A 20,007-nucleotide genomic window follows, 5' to 3' on the forward strand; every position below is an offset into this window, starting at 1 on the left:
AACAGCCAGGTTAGAGTCGAACACGATTCTTCTGCTGCTGCCCCAGCCTCATGACTCAGTGCTGGGATTTCAGACCATGCCCAGGTCTAAGCTCATTTGATACTTGCTAATACTTTCTTCCTTAAGTTATCTAATAGTTTTGCTTTTGTATTTCATCATTCATCTATCTAGAATTTATTCTATAGGATTTTGATTCCTTTCCTTGTACCAAAACACTTGACTGTACACTTTCTATTTTTGTAGTTTTTTTTGCAAGCAGATTCTTAAAACAGTGTAAAACTTTCTCCAAGCAAATCTTTTTTTTTTCTTTTTTTAAAGCAAATGACATAGACCCAAATTACCAGCTTTTTTTAAACCTAAGCTTAACATGACATATTTAAACAATTGTCAGAACTGATGAATTTGCCAGCATCCACGCACAACTAGAAAACATCCTTAATTTACACTAAACCAGAAATGTATTACCACTGATGCAGTAACAGCTTTCATTGCTAAATACTGAAAATAAAATTGAAATATTTCTGTGGAAGGTTCATCTGGTGATGCTGACTTCACAGCAGGCTGACACCACTCACTCACATGTCAACACAATGGGAAGGAAGCAGATCCATGCTGGGGTTAAATAACAGGCATGTTCTAGCACTACTCAAGAGTCACAGGACTCATCTCAGATTACATTGTGTTTTCTTTTGCTTAAAGCAAAATGCATACAGAGATTACAACAGTTTTAAAGACAAAAAAAAAAAATGGTCCTATTTTATGGTCCCAACAACAAACTCAAAAATCTATGACAAATAGGGGGTCTGATGAGCTGTTTTATAAATACTTTAGATTAGGTACAGTTATACAGAAAGTCGAGGTCGTTTGAAATCTTCAAAAAAAAGTTCCTGTTATTCCTCAAATGGTGCTTGTTACGGTTCACCATTTCTGTTAAATGCGTGCGTTGAATTACTTGTTATCCAAGCGTAGCAGGTGCTCCTTACCATTTGTCATCAAGGACGGTAACTGTCTGTCTTCCTCAACTTCTACTCTTTCTTGGCCATTCTCCACAATTCTCTTTGTAGTAATTTTTTTTTGCCACTCACTATCTTAGTAGAAGTTGATATTGATTTGAAGTTGCCCATTCTGCTGCCGCCAAATGATGCTGAAGAGAGTTAAGTGATACCCCCATCCATGCCTTAGTGAGCCGAACCAAGTGAATCCTGTATCAAAAGCAGGACATCCACCTCCAAAAGGAGGAAATCCACTGAAGGCAGAGAAAAACCAGCCTGCACCTAGGTTTCTGCTTCCTCGGAGACCCCTTGGGTTCCCAAAGAAGTCATCAAATGGGTCTTCAAAGAGGTCAATTGAAAATGGGTCCCTTCCACCAAAAAATTCCCTGAAGACATCATCTGGATTCCAGAATGTGAAGCCAAACTCAAACGGACTGTCAAAATGAATTCCACCTCCTCCTCCTCCACCATTTAATCCTTCTTTGCCGTATTTGTCATAGATGTCCGGCTTTTTAGCATCCAATAACACCTCATATGCCTCAGCTACTTGTTTGAATTTCCGGTCTGCTTCTTCATTTTCATGATTTTTGTCCGGATGCCATTTAAGTGCCTGTTTCCGATATGCCTTTTTAATGTCCTCAGGTGAGGTATATCTGCATGCCCAGAACTTTGTAGTAATCCACAGTGTTTTAACAGATAGTTACAAACAGATTGAACAAATCCGAGGACACGGCGCCCAGCGAGGGGTGGGGAGTTGGGTGGCCGGTCTCCTCTGGCACAACTGTGCTGGTTGCTCTCCAAGCAAATCTTACAGCAGAGGCCGTAACATATATTAGAAGTGAGAACGGGGCTGTTCTGAGTAAAGCAGTAGGTGATGGTCCTGGAGAGGGGACTTTTTCATTGGCCTGGAAGAATCTACAAACAACACTTGTAGTTCATTAATTCCTTCCTCACTCTTGTATGAACTTTCTCTAGAGAGACACGAACCAATTGTCTGTTCACCCCTGACAGGGTACCAACGACAGACCACAGTTTGAGTCCACCAATGTCCAACTTGGCAAATTAACTAATTCATTGAGCTTTCACACAGAGTGATGATGAGGGGTTACTTACAGGAGTGACTCCAAAGCAGCCTCCCCTGGCTCCAAGGTCTCACCCCAGCGCAGATGATTACTTTCCCATAGCTGCATAGGCAGAGCCCTTCACTGAGTTAACCTTCCACAGACTCTGTACTCAAGTATCTTCCAAGACCTTGAGACCGTGGTGTCTTGGGCAGGATCACACAAGCTGAAAAGAAGGCGTAGGACAGGTTGGCTAGAATCTCAGGCAAGGTCCTCCCACTACTCTGTCCATTCAGGAACAGCAGCAGGCTTGACCTTGAGGGTCTCTCAAAAACAGTCACAGACACACTAATGAAAGAAAATGTTGCCAGTGGTTATATTCAAGGGACAGTACTCTACGACACTCACAGTTTGAAACTCCACTGTTGTGTTTCATTCTTGCCTGACTTGGATCTGCTTCAGATTTCCAATGTATTGTTGGGGGGTTTCTACTCCTTTGGGGGGCCCACCACCCAGCTACTAAATAAATCACACACAGAGGCTTATTCTTAATTATCAATGCCCAGCCTTAGCTTGGCTTAGTTTCTAGCCAGCTTTCTTTCCTTGACTTAACTTATCCCATCTACCTTTTGCCTCTGGACTTTTCCCATTCTCTTACTTCTGTATCTTACCCTTACTCCATAGCTTGCTGTGTGTATAGCTGAGTGGCTGGCCCCTGGAGTCCTCCTTCTCTGGCTGCTAGCTCTTTTCCTTCTTTGCCTGCCAGCCCTGCCTATCCTTTCTCCTGCCTTGTTATTGATAAGCTCTTTATTAAACCATCAGGTATTTTACACAGGCACAGTAACACAGCTTCACAGAGTTCAACAAATGCAACATAAACAAAAGTAGCACCCCTTAAAATAATATTCTACTACAGGGTATCCAATTCTTTATTCATCTATGACTTTGCCAATACTTTAGATATTTTAAGTCTAAAATACACTTTTTCATGTATACTGATACACACACACACACACACACACACACACACATCATTCCTTCAAAAATATCTCTGATACTGTGCTCTTTTATATTTGCATCTGAATTTTTATAAATGTATAAGTCTTACCCCCATAGCTACCAATAATATTTCAGAAGGATTACACCAAATTCCTAAATTAATCTGAGACTGACTGACATCCTCATTTTGAGTTTTTTATTAAAAACTATAATCTAATGATGCATATTTCAACTTAGTATTCCTTTCACAGAATTTATATGAGTTTTATGCATTTCTTTTCCATACTAAGATTGGAGTCATTATGAAACTTTTCCTGCCTTGCTATTATCAGCTCTTTATGTTCCTCTTAATGATTGTCAAATTGCTGTGCTTTGTTGTTTAGGATCAGTGACAAATCACTATCACCATGCTGCTTCTTTTTCAAATCTAATCTCATTGGATAAACATTCCAGAAGAATTATATCAAACAGCCACTAGTGACAAGGGTACCTCAGGTATTAGCTACTTAGCTACGATATAAACTGATGGAAATAAACATTGTAAGACATTTTCTAAGAAAATACTTTTCTAACCTAACTTTAGGTTTTTTAAATTATAATAATAATAATAATAATAATAATAATAATAATAATAATACATGGGAGGTAGTACTGCTAAAAAGACACTCATATGGTAAAGCGCTTTCTTAGCAAGTGTGAAGGGCCAAATATGGGCCCCAGAACCCATGTGAGAAACCATACATGTGGTACATGACTGTAATCCTTAACGCTGAAGAACAGGACACAGGAGGATTCCTGGGCTCACTGGCCAGTCAGCCTAGCCTAATGAGCAAAGCCTAGGTCCCAGTGAGAGACCCTATCTCACAAAACAAGGTAGACAGCTCCAGAATGACCTCTGGAGTGTACACATACACACACACACACACACACACACACAGACAGAGAGAGAGGGGGGGGGGGAGAGCGAGGGAGAGAGACAGAGAGAGAGAGAGACAGAGACAGAGACAGAAAGACAGACAGTAAGGTTGTTTGCTGATACTTTGCTGGTTGGTTGGCTGCTTATCAGTTGGTTTGAAATAAGGACTCTCTTTGAAGCTCAGGTTTGCCTCAAGCTCACAATCCTCCAGCCTCAGCTTTCCACATGCTAGGATTACAAGCGTGCACTCCCACACCGGCTAGATAATGATTTTCATCAAATCCTCTTCCCATAGTGGATTGTTCTGTTCCTCTCAGCTGCAGGTGTGATTAATCATATCGGTATCTTTCTCCCATCAAACCATCTCTGAATTTCTAGAAATTATTGGTTAATTTAAAACTGCTCTTTCAATATAATGCTGAATTTTATTTGCTAGAACATTTAAACAGATTTTGCTCCTGTGTGGGAAAGAAATTAGCTGATAGCATTTTGCTCCTGTGTGGGAAAGAAATTAGCTGATAGCATTTTGCTCCTGTGTGGGAAAGAAATTAGCTGATGGCAACTGAGTTTTGATACTTTGTTAGGAATTGCTATCAATGTTACTTAGATGATTTAGGAAGCTGAATTTGATACTACAATTTTAATAAAGTGTGTGCTTCCAGGGTAAATTACAAACATTGCTCATTAGCCGTTAATGATGAAATATTCTATTTATATCTATGTGAAATTCCATAAGACAAAAGGATTACTTGGTGAGGTTAGGCAATAAGTTGTCTTAAAGATAAAGGAACAAACTGAGTCCAGCAAATATATTAATAGAAAGTTACAGGTGTAATCTACCATTTAAAAAAAAGAACATTAAATTGGATAGCCAATTATCAAGTTGTGATTTTTAGGCATGTGCTTCAGGTCATGTACTATGTCCCTTTGGAACAGACAAGGCTCACTAAAAATATGAAAGTCGAAGTCACCGAGGAGTAATGTAATGAGTGTGAACAGATTACACTCGGTTTGCAGAGTTCGTTGAGTACAATTGTCTCACTGGATGCTCTCCTAAGCTTCTATGATAGAGTCATGATCTCTCTTGAGACAGCTGGTTACAAAAGCAGAATGATTCTGTGGCCATGCTGGGCTTCCATTCGCAGCTAGTCTTCTCGGCTCTGGGTTCCAGATGCTGTGGCAGAGAGGCTCCCCATGTGCAGTAGAGTCTGGTGGTGGCACCGAGAATATAAAGGGCATTGAAGATCCATTTCCTAGTTCTCATCCTTGCCCTTCCCAGACATCTTGATAATCAATCAGAAAGCAATCTTCCCTCTAGGGTCCTGACTCTTCTCCTTCCAGGGAATTGTTTTTTGTTTTTTGTTTTTTAAAAAAGGAAGTAAAGACACAGCCCTTCTCCAAGAGCTGTGATTTCTCAAAGTGACACAACTGATACATTTCCTTTATAGCTTGATGAAGAAACCTGAATAGAAAAGAAAATGAGAAATGGTGAGAAGAGGGGGGAAAAGGAAGAACAAGACTTTTAAACCCTTTCTCAGATGTAATGAGCCTAAACTACAGAAATTCTGGGTTCACTTTTACCTTCAGACCATTTGGGAGGCACTGGCTGCTGCAGATGCAGAAGTCAGTGGGCCGCTCCCAGCATTGCCTCCATGGTTTTGTCAAGGATCTTTGGCCACCTAGACCGGCACCAGCATCCAAGATCAGAGCCTACCCCAGAGGGAAGCAAGACAGATGACAGAAGACACTTCCAAGCCACAGACAACTCTGAATTTCTCCTAGAGGGGCTCAGAGGTGAGCTCAGTTATAAGGACTGGTAAAGGCTCCCAAATGCTCCTTGTGAAGCAAACTCACTGTTTGCTCTTGATCGTATGTTTAAGTGAGATGACTTTGAAAGGATGAGGGGACTTACAGAAAGGTTAAAGCCACCCTTGACCATGTGGTACCCTAACTGCCACAGGAATTGAACCCATTGCCCATTGCCCAAAACAAACTGAGTCCAGCATAGCTTTGATGTCACTAAAGAAAGAAAGATCTTTGTCTGCACCACAGGGCTCTGAATGGAGATGGGAGGCCCAGACAAGAGCAACCACTTGTTAGCTTCCGGTGAACTGGGTCACTCAGGACAGAGAGAACTGAACTCATGCATAAGAAAAGGAACAGGAAAGGGAAGAAAGAAAAGTATGTCCGAATACAAGGAAGAGATTTTACATATAGCAGAGAAGCCAAGGAAGAGTCTGGAGGTGGCCACCGTTGGAAGCAGAGCTGGGCAAAGGTTGGCAAAGGGATGGTGTGAATGTTGGCAAGCACCTAGCCTTCCCAGCTGTTGGGTCTTTGCTCACTAAGTTGTTTCCTGTCCATGTGGCCAATGCTGACTCAAAGAGGGAAAGTGTCAATAATGTCAGCCTCCGGTACAGATGTTGGAGCTGTTCCTGACCACAGATCTGCTCTGGGTGTAGCCACAGTAACCAAATGGCCACTGATCTCCAATCTTTCCTTGGCCAAACCAAGGTTCAGGTCCCAGCCAGCTATTCCAAATGAGCAAGCAACTCAACACATTTCTTCTGCTTCTCCCAGGAAACCACAGATCTAGCTTGCCAAGGAGCTGGGCTGCTGCTCCATCAGATCAGGATTGGCAATTGCCGTCAAGTGCCCAACAACCCACGTGCTTGAATAAGGGCAGGGCAGTCAACCCCCCATTGGGCAGATTCAGCTGCTCTCCCATAGGCTAGCATACAAGGAAATACCCCAGTAGCTGAGCTGAGCTCCTTGGAGTGTTACCTGCTACCATCACCATCCTACCTGGAACTTGTTAGAAATACAATTTCACAGCCCTATGCCAGCGCCACTGAAGCAGGAATTCTCCAGGCAGAGGCCCAGCAATGTAGGCGTTAGCATATCTTTCAGAGGATCCCATGTATGCTAAGGTTTACAACCCACCATTGTGGAGGAGGTCAGGTCACCACCAGGCCTGCCTTTCTGGTCCCTGGGATTGCCTTCAGGTAAGCACCTTTGTCTAAGATGATTTCTTAACCCTGTTCACCGAAGTCATCTTGCTTGTTTTCTCCAGGAAGGATGGGAAGAGGAGACCCCTTCCCCTTACACTCAACCACAGAGTGCCTTCTCCTGACTTCCTGCCTTCATCAGCATGTTAGATGAAAACTCCTGACCCCATGTGTTCATGGTCAGACTCTCCTTCCCTTCCCTTTAAACACAACCTCGGTCTATTATTTTCGCTCTGTCTGCCGACACTAATGTTTTTGTGCCTTTATTACTTCATGCAGGGGCTCTCCTCCCTATACAGACCTAAAAACCCCATTTTCTGATGCTGCTTTTCCCATTTCCCTACTTCTGACAACACTTCTATGGGGCCCCCAGGAATTCATGGTGGTTGGTAGCAGCAAAAGGCTCAGAAAACACACACACACACACCCCACCCAGTGTTTTCTCCAGCTTCCTGTGGTGACAATGGACTGGCATTTGGAGTCTTATGTGGTGGATCTCATGCCCCTGGGCCTGAAGGTGGAGCAGGTGTCCCTCACACTCCTCAAGGCCATGTGCTGTGATTTCCCTCTCCTTCTCCTGTCCACTGTCGCCACCTTTTCCAGATTTGCACACTCACACCTGTGACCTTGTCCACAACCTATTCTGTTAGCTGTCTTAGCATTTGCTTCTTTGGTAGTATCCTAGATCTCATAAGGACTAACGTGTCGTCTATTCCATGACCTCAGATCCAGGCATCCCACTCTGGTCAACATGTTCTCTCTTTCCAGCTCACTTTTCGCCAATCTCAATAGTGCTTCAACCCAACCAGGGCCCTGTCCATCTTATTCTTTACACTTGGGCCACCATGCAGCTTCTGAACTAATGCAGAGTCTTATTCTCACCTATGAAGGGCCTTAGCTTGGCTTGTTTCTAGTCAGCTTTTCTAACTTAAATTATCCCGTTTCTCTTTAACTACATTTTGCCTCTTGGCTTTTTACCTTTCTTTAGCTGTATATGTTGTTTTCCTTCTTACGCTGTGGCTGGCTGTGTGGCTAGGAGGCTGTGTGGCTAGGTGGCTGTGTGGCTAGGAGGCTGTGTGGCTAGGTGGCTGTGTGGCTAGGAGGCTGTGTGGCTAGGAGGCTGTGTGGCTAGGAGGCCCCTGGTGTCCTCCTCTTCTTTTTTTCTTGCTCCTAGCTCTTCTCTCAAGCTTAGATTTCTCCTATTTATTCTCTCTGCCTAGCAACCCTGCCTATCCCTCGCTTCCCTTGCTATTGGCTGTTCAGCTCTTTATTAGACCAATCAGGTGTCTTAGGAAGGCAAAGTAACACAGTTTTACAGAGTTAAACAAATGCAACATAAAAGACTGCAACATATATTTGCATCATTAAACAGATATTCCACAGCATAAACGAATGTAACACATCTTCAACTATAATCCTCAACAGACTCTATTATGACACTCACAACTCTGTGAAGCATATTCTTATTCTACAGATGATAGATCTCACAAAGAGGTGAAAAAAGTACTAAACAACACATTCAGGCAGTCAAGTTCAAGCAGTGGGCCATTAACCACTCTGTGATAGTATGTATCTATGAATGGGCAGATGTAGGGACATGTCACCATGTCAATACTATGTATAAGCCATGTCAGTACTCTTTCTAGGTCTTCTTCATTTTCTTCCTTAAATGAAGCATTGAGAAAATCACCAGAAGTGCTGTGCAACAGGAAAAAAGTGTGAGCCACAAATGTGAAGCGCATATGTCAATTTTAAGTTTTCTAAGTAGCCATGTTTAAAATTCAAGAAGAAACAGGTGAAATGAATTTTAACAAAAGCTGCCATATCCAAAATATGTTTCTTTCAATATTATACTTATGAGCAGCAATTCAATATTAGTTTAACAATACTATATCTATTATTGAGACCTGTGACATCTCTTTTTTATTACAACTCTTAGAAATCCATTGTATATTTTAAACTTATAGCTCATCTCAGTTTAGACCAGCTATAGTTCCAGTGATCAATGGTGGCCATATTGAATAATGAGGTGAAGTGAAAATGTGGAGAGAGATGAGGCATTGGGAAAGAAATCTGGAGTACCTGTGGTTTATCTAGTTAGGAGAAACAATTAATAGAACTAATAAGCAAAAGTGGGTTCACATTAAAATAAGACAATATAAACCTACATGAGTGTGTGTGCTTGTATATGTGCATATGTGTGTAGACACACAGACTATGCGTTCAACATCAATAAGTGGTAAGCCTGCAACTGGCTTAATTGAACACCAACAAACATGACATATTTGTGTTAGTGACTTTTTGCCACTGTGACAGAAAGTCTGGAACTCACCTTAAAAGAGGAAATGTTTGTTTTGTCCCACAGTTTCAGAGACTTCTGTCCAAGATTGGCTGGCTCTATTGAATGTAGACATGTGCCAAGGGAGATACATTATGGTACTGGAGCATGACAGAAAGACCTTTACTCATCCCATGGCAGCCAGGAAGAGGAGAAAGAAAGAGAGGAGGGTCAGGAGACAAAACATGTTTTTCAAAGACATGGAATTCATGATATACTTCTTTCAGCTACAACCTACTTCCTGGTTCCTATCATCTCCTAAAAATGCCATCAAATTATGAATCATCAATTGATTCATAACTGATTAGGTCAGAGCTCCTATGGTACAAATACTTTCCCAAAGCTCTGCCTCTGAGCATTGCCCTGGGGTTCAAGACTGTAACACCTGAGGACATTTGGATCCAAACACCACTCCCCAACACAGTGTCTGAGCAGCCTGTGGTGAGATGAAGTCTTCCAGTCATGCTGGACCCTGCTCTGCCATAAACAGTATCTTCTAGAGTCTAAGGCCCCAATCCTTGTGTCTCCCATCTTCCTCTTCAGTCTGTTATCATCACTCCTGTTATCTAAACACCTGTGGTTTAACACACAGGCGTGCCTTGGCACTACCCTTCTGCTTTGCACAACTGGGCATCTCTCCTCAGCCAGGGTTTTATTAGTATAAAACCTCATCCTAAAGAAATACACTGGAAATGCCCTTTTAGCCACCCACCCTCTAGCATGGCATCCTTCTTTTGATTCGACCTCTCTTCTCTATTTAAAGCTTGTCATCTTTTTAGCAGTGAGTGTTCAGGGAGGATCCAAGATTCAGAGAATTGTTCGAGCCATTTAGGTTAAGAAACACATGGCAGCTTCCCTAGATACAAAATTGTAGGATAGGAGTTGGAAAGGAATCAAAATGGTTGAGGGAATGTGAATCTATAAATATATTTGAAAACAGTATAGCAATATAATAACAATGAAACTGAATCTTCTTTCCTGGGTAAGAAGCATGACCATAAGCCTTGGCGGCCAGAATCACTCCTTTTCCAAGCTGGAATTTATCATCCTTTGATCAAAAACCTAAGATCCTTTCATTTTCCCACTACAGTCAGTGCCTCAATTTCAAAGGCCGTTCACTGTTTCTGATCTGATATCAATCAGGCAGAGAGAGAGAGAGAGAGAGAAAGAGAGAGAGAGAGAGAGAGAGAGCACTTCACAGAAGCTGCTGCCTCCTTCTTCAGAAATACAGACTGAAGCGTCCTGTCTGCTTAAACACTCCTACTTAATGCAGAAAGGAGGGTCTGGGGGCTCGAGAAAGCCAGCTTTGTGTGGAGAGAACACAGCATTCTCCCAGAAGGAGCAAAGACATAAAATTCAGGGGGTAAAGACGTTGTCTGATGTAGCTAGAAGAATCCCTTTGTTTCCAACCCAATCGCCATCCTAAGACCAAGATTTTAAAAAGAAAACTGCCAGGATATCAAGGTAGGTACACATAAGACGTTGAAGCTAACCAGGTGCTCAGACACACAAAAATATGTTCAGATACATAGTACATGCCAGAACCCGCACAGCCATTTTCAAAATGCAGCAAGACAGAGGCTGGAAAGGTAGATCACCAGTTAGGAGCACTGGCAACTATTCCAGAGGACTGGTGTTCAATTCCCAGCATCAACATACAGGCTTACAACCATCTATAACTCCAGTTCCGGGGGATCCAGTGCCCTCTTCTGCCCTCCAATGGCATCATGCACACAGTGGTACACAGACATACATGCAAGCCAAACATTCATATACAGAAAATAAAAATAATAAAGTGCAGCAAGTCACACAAGCATCTCAGCTTGTGTATGTCCACCACTCCACCCTCAGTCCGGAACTTCCAGCACTCTGCTTCCTCTGTCCTGTAGGGCTGCAGCCTAGGCAATCCCTTCCTCCCTTCCTTCCTTCCTCCCTTCCTTCCTCCCCTCCTCCCTTCCTTCTTTCCTTCCTCCCTCCTTCCCTCCCTCCCTCCTTCCCTCCCTCACTCCCTCCTTCCCTCCCTTACTTCTTTTTTAATTCTGTATGTGTTTTCACCTTCTTCTATGGTTTCCTCCTCCACAGAGGCAGGAGAAGAGTTAGCTGTGTTGGCCTATGAGTTAGCTGTTTAGTCAGAATAAAAAGCTCCCAAATGCAAAACATTTGTTTTCATTTTATCCATTCTGTGTACATGATAAATATGGACCCTCAGGGTTGGAGATTTAGCTCAGTGGTAGAGCGCTTGCCTAGCAAGCACAAGGCCCTGGGTTCGGTCCTCAGCTCCAAAAAAAAAAAAAAAATGTGGTGGACCCTCAAAAAGAGTTGAGTTCAATCAATATTGGACACAAGAAGGCATCTCTGCCTACCCTCACAATATGCCATATTTCCAAAGTTGTTAAATTTAATAATTAGTTGGATTACTTATTTTAAACTACATATTTAGCAGCAATGTAATGTTTTACTTGTGGTTTTTAAAGATATTTTTAAAACAATATTTATTTATTTACTTATTTAGTGTGTATGTGTGCATGCATGCACGCATGCAGATGTGCATGCACGCATGCAGATGTGCATGCACGCATGCAGATGCCCAAGGAGACACAAGAGAATGTCAGATCCTTGGAGCTGGAGCTGCAGGTAGTTGTGAAGTTGTAAGGTGCCTGACTGGAAAGGCAGCAGCTGCTCTGAAGCAAGCCATCTCTCTTACCCCCATCCTAGGAGGGATTGTTTTGAGGGTTACTGCCATTCATATTGCTTGTCAACAGTTCTACTCAGCAGAATTCAACAAAGGGCAACCCAGGGGCAGGCGCACATTAACTGCAGCTCTAGCACTGGGCAGGTTAAGGAACAACAGGGAAATGGAAGGCAGCCAGGCTGTGTAGTGAGTGTGAGGCCAGCTTATACTTGCTAGTAGACAGATTCCATTAAGGAGGATGAGGGTGTTGGATGGAACAACTGGAATTGAGCAAGCATGAGCCATGGAACTAGTTTCATTTCAGACTTATATTCCTTTTCCAGAATCCAGAACATCTTTCATAGGCAACTGAAATGGTGAGGCATTGGGCCCCCAGATAGCCACAGGGGTGGCTCATGGTCAGGGAAACCAACCATGTGATTAGAAGGTAAGAAACTTCCTCTACTACCTGATGTCCAGGGAGAGAGACAAGCTGAAGGCTAAGTTGATAAACCAATGGCCATGATTTAATCAGCCAAACCTTCAAAATGAGCTTCCATAAAACCCAAGGGCTGAATTTAAGGAACTTACAAGTCTGTGAATGAGAACATATCCACATGCTGGGGAGAGGCACCCCAACACCATTAAGAGGAACTAGGGAGCCCCTATGTTCAGAACCTTCTAGGTCTTACCCTGTGCATCTCATATCCATCTGTTCCTTCCTCTGTATCCTTTAAAATACCCTTGTTACTAGGTCTGTAGACATAAGTAACATGTTTCCTGAACTCTATGAGATCCTTAGAAATTAACCAAACCTGAAGAGAAGGTTAAGGGGACCCAAGCCTGTAGACAAATGGTCAGAAGTTCTGGAAGCCTGGACTTGGAAATAGTAGTTTATATGACTGAACCTTCATCCAGAACTGAGTGAGAAAACACCAGCTACTGTCCACAGAAGCAGCTAGGTTGTGGTAGTAAAATACGAGCAAAATAGGATTCACCTTGTTTGACTTTTTTTGTGAATGAATTCATTTTAGCCATTTTTAAAAGCAGAAGCAGCACACCCCCCCACTGGAGACACACATACCCCCAAATCTGTGCTGTGTTCATTTGGAATTCATTCACTCTTTTCTGTATGCTAAACAAACGTTTATAATTTTGCACTAAGATTTTCCTACTTTTTATAAAATAATTCTCTATACACTATTTTCAACTGTTTATATCTTGTCATTAAAAAAATGGGTCATGCACATGCCTACAGATCCAGAGGTATGTACTGCATTTGACTTTAGCAAATTCAATTTATTTCTCTAGAGATGAACATTGAGGGTGCATTCCAAGTTTTTTGTTACTGCTGCTATTTACTGTAACAAATGCTGTAATGTAAGGAGCAAAGAAAGCCCTGAGTGAGTGGAGGCTGAGTGAATGTGTACTTTGACATAGGCACAGTGATGTCCTCAAGGACTCCCAAGGCCTTGGATCCATGGGACAATTTGGCAAAGCCATTACACATATGACCCAAGCTGAGTGTTAATATCTATGGTCGATTAACAGTGTACATAAAAACTAGCAACTGCAACTTTCTTCTGGCCTATGGAGACCTACTGCCAAGATGAGCTAACCCCTATTCTTGTGCTGTGCATGCTGAGGCTCCAGGTTGCCGTGGTAGCAGGTGCAGATCCCAGGTTCACTGTCCATGTATCTTGTGTGTCTGTGATTTCTTATTTGCTCACCACCCCCAGAGGGTTCCAGGTCCCAATCCATGAAAGTCATGATACCTTTACAACAGATTTACTTCTTTTCATAACTTGTGTACACATAGTGGAAACTATGATATGATAAGATGTAGCCTGAACACAGCAATAGCTCAGGGGTAATGTGCATTGCTTATAATAGTATTAGTTATTACCAAGTATCTACTACAGAAGATGCTGGTAAACTCCTACACAGACAGAACTGACAGGCCTCCTTCCAAGATACAGGACCTGTGTACCAGCCAACCAGGTTTCACTGTGCCCCTTCCTAATCCAACCCATTTCACTGTGCCCCTTCCTAATCCAACCCATTTCACTGTGCCCCTTCCTAATCCAACCCATTTCACTGTGCCCCTTCCTAATCCAACCCATTTCACTGTGCCCCTTCCTAATCCAACCCATTTCACTGTGCCCCTTCCTAATCCAACCCATTTCACTGTGCCCCTTCCTAATCCAACCCATTTCACTGTGCCCCTTCCTAATCCAACCCATTTCACTGTGCCCCTTCCTAATCCAACCCATTTCACTGTGCCCCTTCCTAATCCAACCCATTTCACTGTGCCCCTTCCTAATCCAACCCATTTCACTGTGCCCCTTCCTAATCCAACCCATTTCACTGTGCCCCTTCCTAATCATCCTCTTCCACACCGTAGGTCAGTCATCCCTCTGGTGTTGTGCGCTTTAAAGTTTGTATCCTTTTGGTCTGGCTTCTTTTGCTCAACACCTTAGTTCATTCCACTTTATTATATGAATATAATCATAAAATTCATTTCTCTTTTTTCTCTTGTGAATGCAAAGCAGACACTTATCCATTAAGCTACAATACAACAATTAAAAACATTTTTTTAAGACCAGATTTCCTACGTTGCCCAGACTGACCTCAAATTTGTGATCTTCCTGCCTCAGCCCCCTGAGTAGCAGCTTACAGCTGCACCACCAGCTCCTTCCAGTGTATTGATGTGCTTTGTTGAGAACACTTACGCTGTTGCTGATAGTGTGTGAGAAGATGGCAAATTTCTGTTTTCCAGACAGGGATTTTCTATGTAGCCCTGGGTGTCCTAGAAGCTCTATAAACGAGGCTGGCCTTGGACTCAGAGATCCTCCTATCTCTGCCTCCCCAGTGCTGGGACTAAAGGCACGTGCCACCACCGCCCAGCAAATATAGCAACTCTTCATCGCAGGAAATAGCTGCCTGAACAGCATTCTAACTCGTTACGTATTCAATTTTGTTAGATTCTGCCAGCTGCCCTCTCAGGAGACAGCAGGAATTCACGGTCTCACCATTTCCCCAAACTTGATTCATCCTGATGGCGCTCCTGAGCTCTTGGAAGAATATCCCCTTAAAAATCAAGCACCTGAACAAGGGGTCTCTTTGGGCTCATAGCTCAGAGGGATGAAATCCATCATGGATGGAAAAGAATAGCAGCAGGGCCAAGTTTGTCCACAGAAGTAAAGAAAGGGAAGTGGAAACCAGGAAGTAGAAATGGGGACACCCCAAAGTCTAACTGTCTTTCTTCTTTTCCTCTTTTTATTTAGTCTGAGCCCCCTGCCGTGGGATGGTGCTACCCACAATTGGAGTAGATCTTTCTTCCTCAGTTAACCCTCTCTGAACACTTCCTCACAGCCATGCCCCAACTTGTACTTCATTAATGCCCTAAAGACCTAGATGTCTCTTCATTCAGTAAAGCTGTCAACTTACTTAACCGTCACAGAGACTACCAGGTGATAAAAAGCTGAGTGAGACTTGCTTCTTGTCCTTCTGTGGTTTTTCTGAACAGAGACGAGAGGCCTGTGGTTATCAAAAGTGAAAGTTTTCATGGAGGGCAGGAAAAGCACATGCTGATTTTGCAGAAGGTTAACTGGATTTTTAAAAGGTAACAGTGGAGGGGCATAGAGGCACACACCATTAATCCCAGCACCAGGGAGCAGAGGCAGGTGGATCTCTGTAGGTTTGGGGCCAGCCTGGTCTATATAGTGAATTCTAGGTCCCAGGACAGACAGAGCTACATAGTGAGACCCTGTCTCAGAGAGAGAGAGAGAGAGAGAGAGAGAGAGAGAGAGAGAGAGAGAGAGAGAGATACAGAGACAGAGACAGAGACAGAGACACAGAGAGAGAGTTTTCTAAACAGACATATGAGACTAGGCAAAGCAATGAGGACATAAAACATAAGTGTTCAGGTTAGAGTGCCTATCTATCTCCAATAGACAGGGGAAGGTTCGGGAAGAGGGAGAGAGAAAGGGAGGAGAGAAACAGAAACAAACGCTTTTAATTAACGCTCGGAATACAAACCCTAACATGGTGAGAGAGGAAGCAAGATGGCTTCAGGGGCCTAACTTCCTCTTAGTTTAACAATTCACCTTCAAGAGTGCTAGCCAGGTCCTGAGAACCAGACAGAAGCACCTTCTGAGGGTGCCATCCCAACATGACACAATCATAATCTACCTGACCGACCTCCCAACATCGTCACACTGAGGCCCAAGTTTCCAGTGTATGAATCCCTCTCAGATCATATCCAGCCCTGTCCAGAAGCTCAAGAACTTGGAAAACCCATGTGGGAGCTGAGGTTGGCAGGGAAATCCTGAAAGGAAGCGTTAGGGTGACAAATGACCGTCTCTGAAAGCTGTCCTTTCTTCTACCAACTACGACTGCAACATTTCCTAGAGACCTCTCATCTTAAAATTTCTTAGAGACAAGGGCCTGAGGATGTAGCTCAGCTGGTAGAGTGCTTGCTTAGCATGCATAAGGCTCTGGGTTCAATCCCTAGCACCCTATAAAACCAAGCATCATGGCGCGTGCCTGTAACTCTGTATTCAGGAGGTAGAGGTAAGAGAATCAGAAGTTCTAGGCCAGTCATAGTGACTTTGAGATCAGCCCTGTCCTACACACACACACATACACACACACACACACACACACACACACACACACACACACACGTTATTAACGTATTATCCTCTATAAGTCCTTTGTACTATCATAACAGAATGAGACTGAATATTGATAAAGCACGTGAATTTATTTCTAATCTGGGAGCTGGACAGAACAAGCTAAAGGTCCCAGCAGTTCCCTTGTCTGGCTTGGGATAGCTGTCTGCTTCCAAATCAGTGCCTCAAGGCTGCATCCTACTGAGGGCAGAAGCATGGAAGAGGGAAGAGCAAGCTAGTTTACTGTATGGTCAGTGTTTCTTTGTCTTGTGATGGGTTCCTCACACTGTTGTCCAGGCTGGCCTCAAACTTAAGATCTGAGGGTGCTCCCCAAAGGCTGGAATTGTAGGTATGTGCCACCAATCTCAGAATAAAGCTTCCTTTTTGATGATTTTATTTTTATTTGCCTATAATCACATTTAGGTGTGTATCTGCATGTGAATATGTTCATCTAAGCACACATATGTGAAGAGGCCAGAGCTGTAATATCCTCTGGAAGTCAAGTTACAGAAGGCTGTAAGCCATGGCATGGGTCCTCTAGAAAAAGTGTAAGTGTTCTTAACTGCTTTCCCCAGCCCCATGAAAGCTCTTTTATAAGAGACTTAATCCCACCTGTGAGGGGAGGAGCCCTCATGAAAAACTCAACTCTACCTCTTAAGATGATCACATTGGCAACAGCTGAACTTTGGAAGGGTCAAGTTCAAACCACAGCAGCCACAACACAAGGGATGCCCTCTTCCTAACACCAATGGAAGTAGACACACCTTCTCCACCACCAAAACAATATTTATTAACACCCGCTTCATATTAAAAGCACCCAGCCATAAGCTAGAGATATTTTTATTAGCACAGCGGTGGGGGTGTTGCGTAACCTACAACTGTGGCTCACTGTAGCAGCTAAGCCAGAAGGGCAGGGTGACTGAGGGGCTGACTCATCAGCACCATCCCCAGCAGCTCAGACACAGTCATCCAGCCAGGCCCCCAACAAGCTCACCAAGAGCAAACAAAAAAAGCACTTTCTAAACCTGACCGTGTTCTACCACATTATCTTACAGCTGGGAGAAAACAGGCTAAGAAGGAAGATTGGGCAGAGGGCAGGGAGAGACAAACTATTCATGAGTACTCAGGATCTGAGAAAAATGTAAGCAGTCTTAGATATTTCTAGATTTCTAAGCGGATACTCTAAAACGCCTCCAAAAAAAATTGTACATCTGACCATGAGACATAAATAAAATATATGAGAGTGTGTTTAATCAGAACTATAGTAACAATTGGAATTGCTACTTATTGTTAGAGGGTGTGTTGAATTTAATGAAATGGCTCCCATAGGCTTATATATTTAAATAATTGGTCCCTGATTGAGGGAACTATTCAGTAAGGATTAGGAGTTGTGTCCTTGTTGGAGGAGGTGTGTCACTGTGGGCAGGCTTTGAGGTTTCAAAAGCCCACCTGTTTCCAGTTTCCTGCTTCTGAATCAAGATGTGAGCACTAGTGGACTGCTCCAGCACCATGCTTGCTTGCCCACTGTCATGTTCCCCACCATGATTGCCATGGACTTTAACCTTCTGAAACTGTGAGGCCCAAATAAACTCTTCTCTAGGTTGCTTTGGTCAGGGTATCTACAGGAATGGAAGATTAAGACAGAAAAGAAGAAAAGATTGAAATCAAGAAGTTAAGGGAGGAAAACCTATAGGACAAAAATCCATAAGGAAGATAAAAGGAAGGAAACACTAAAGATAAGAACACACAAATCCCATCATGCTGCGTGGGGATGCAGAAGGATCCTGAGTTGAAGGCTAGCCTCAGCTACATAGTGATTTGAGGTCAGTCTGAGCAGCAGGAGGCCTGAAGACAAAACAAAAAACCAAGTAGAAAAGGAACAAAATGCAAACAGTGTCGAGTTTTAGTTTAGAATATAAGAATAGTTAAGACTCCTGCAGAGCAAGCAAAATGATAGGAGACACAGAACACACACAGCTGAGAAGTGATATAAGCAATCTAAAAAGCACAGAGATCTAGTTTTATTCTAAAGGGTTTTTTTGGTAATCCAAAGCTAATAAAATGGAAACACTTAAGAAAGTGGCTGAAATTCTTGAAGTATGTGTAGTTGTTCCAATAGCAGCAGTAAGTTGGGCTGGGAGTGTAGCTCAGAGATAGCCCTTCCAACAAGACGGAGGCCATGGGCTTGATTCCAAACACAATAAAAGCAGTAGTTTAGTCAATTTAAAAATAGAAGATAGCAATGAAAGGATTGTGTAAATAACAAAATAAATAAAAGTTGCCTGTGGCCCTAGCGTGTTTGCCAAAGACACCGCTCCGCTCCTCTCTGCCGTTTACTTTCCCTTTGCATTTTAGACAAGTTTTTACACTTTAAATAAAATTCATACATTGTCTTTTTACTTAACATAGTGAGGAAGACAAGCTTGGAGATAGCTGAGAGACCTGGGTAGCTCCCCTTGGGGAAAAAACAGTTCATCTTCTTCCCTGTACAGTAACACCTGCACCACCCCCAGCTTGGGGTGGGGCACTTCCTGGTGAAGGAGAGACTAATCTCCGACTTCGACCACGGTGGACACCAGCACTGTGAAGGCTAATCTGTCTTTGAAGCTCTCTCAGGGGAAAGCTCTATTTGCCGTCTCAGGCATATGCATGATTAGGGTGTCTATATACTTAAAATTATGGGATGTACGGCCTAGTTACACACAGTTGGTCCAAAGTTTTGTAACAGCCCACCTGTCCATAGGGTTCGGATCCACCCCCACTCCATCCCTTGGAATCTGCTGCCTAAACCCAGAAAAGAAATGCCAAGCCTGTTCTGCCCACTCACCCTCTGTGGAGTGTGCTCTCTGCTCTTACCCTTGCGTTTAGTAAGTCGACCCCTCCACTGCTTCTTCTCTGTGTCCTGTTAAAAACACAAGAAGCCTGGACACTGCCACAGAAGAACCCAGGGACCCCTCTGGAAACCAGACAAGCAACTGTACCTTCTCACATGATTAAAGCCCCTCCATGATGGCCATGAGGGCTGAAAAGCCTCAACTCTTACTAGGACGCTAATATTAGACCTGAACATGTGTATTGCTTTCTTGGTTTTGAAATTGTCACTCAGTTCAACTTCTTTGTCCATTAATAATCTTCTATTTGGGAGGATTTTCTTTGTCCTCGTTTGAGTCACTGAGTATGAACAATTTTACACTGAAACGGTGCTGTCACTTTCCCAAAATTTATGCCACCCACACTTAACACCAAGAACTTGAGTTGCCCTCTCAAACTGCACCCTCGCCAGCATCTGAGTGAGTCACGCCATTTATGGACTAAAAAAAACCCCTCCTTAACTGAACACAGTATCAAC

General features: G+C 43.1%; 1 pseudogene; it reads right to left on the reverse strand.

The window, feature by feature from the left end:
* Positions 1 to 809: 809 nt before the first annotated feature.
* LOC118591188 lies at positions 810 to 1,678 on the reverse strand (annotated as a pseudogene).
* Positions 1,679 to 20,007: the final 18,329 nt, after the last annotated feature.

Source organism: Onychomys torridus, chromosome 9 (genome assembly GCF_903995425.1).
Source record: "Onychomys torridus chromosome 9, mOncTor1.1, whole genome shotgun sequence".
Classification (NCBI taxonomy): Eukaryota; Metazoa; Chordata; class Mammalia; order Rodentia; family Cricetidae; genus Onychomys; species Onychomys torridus.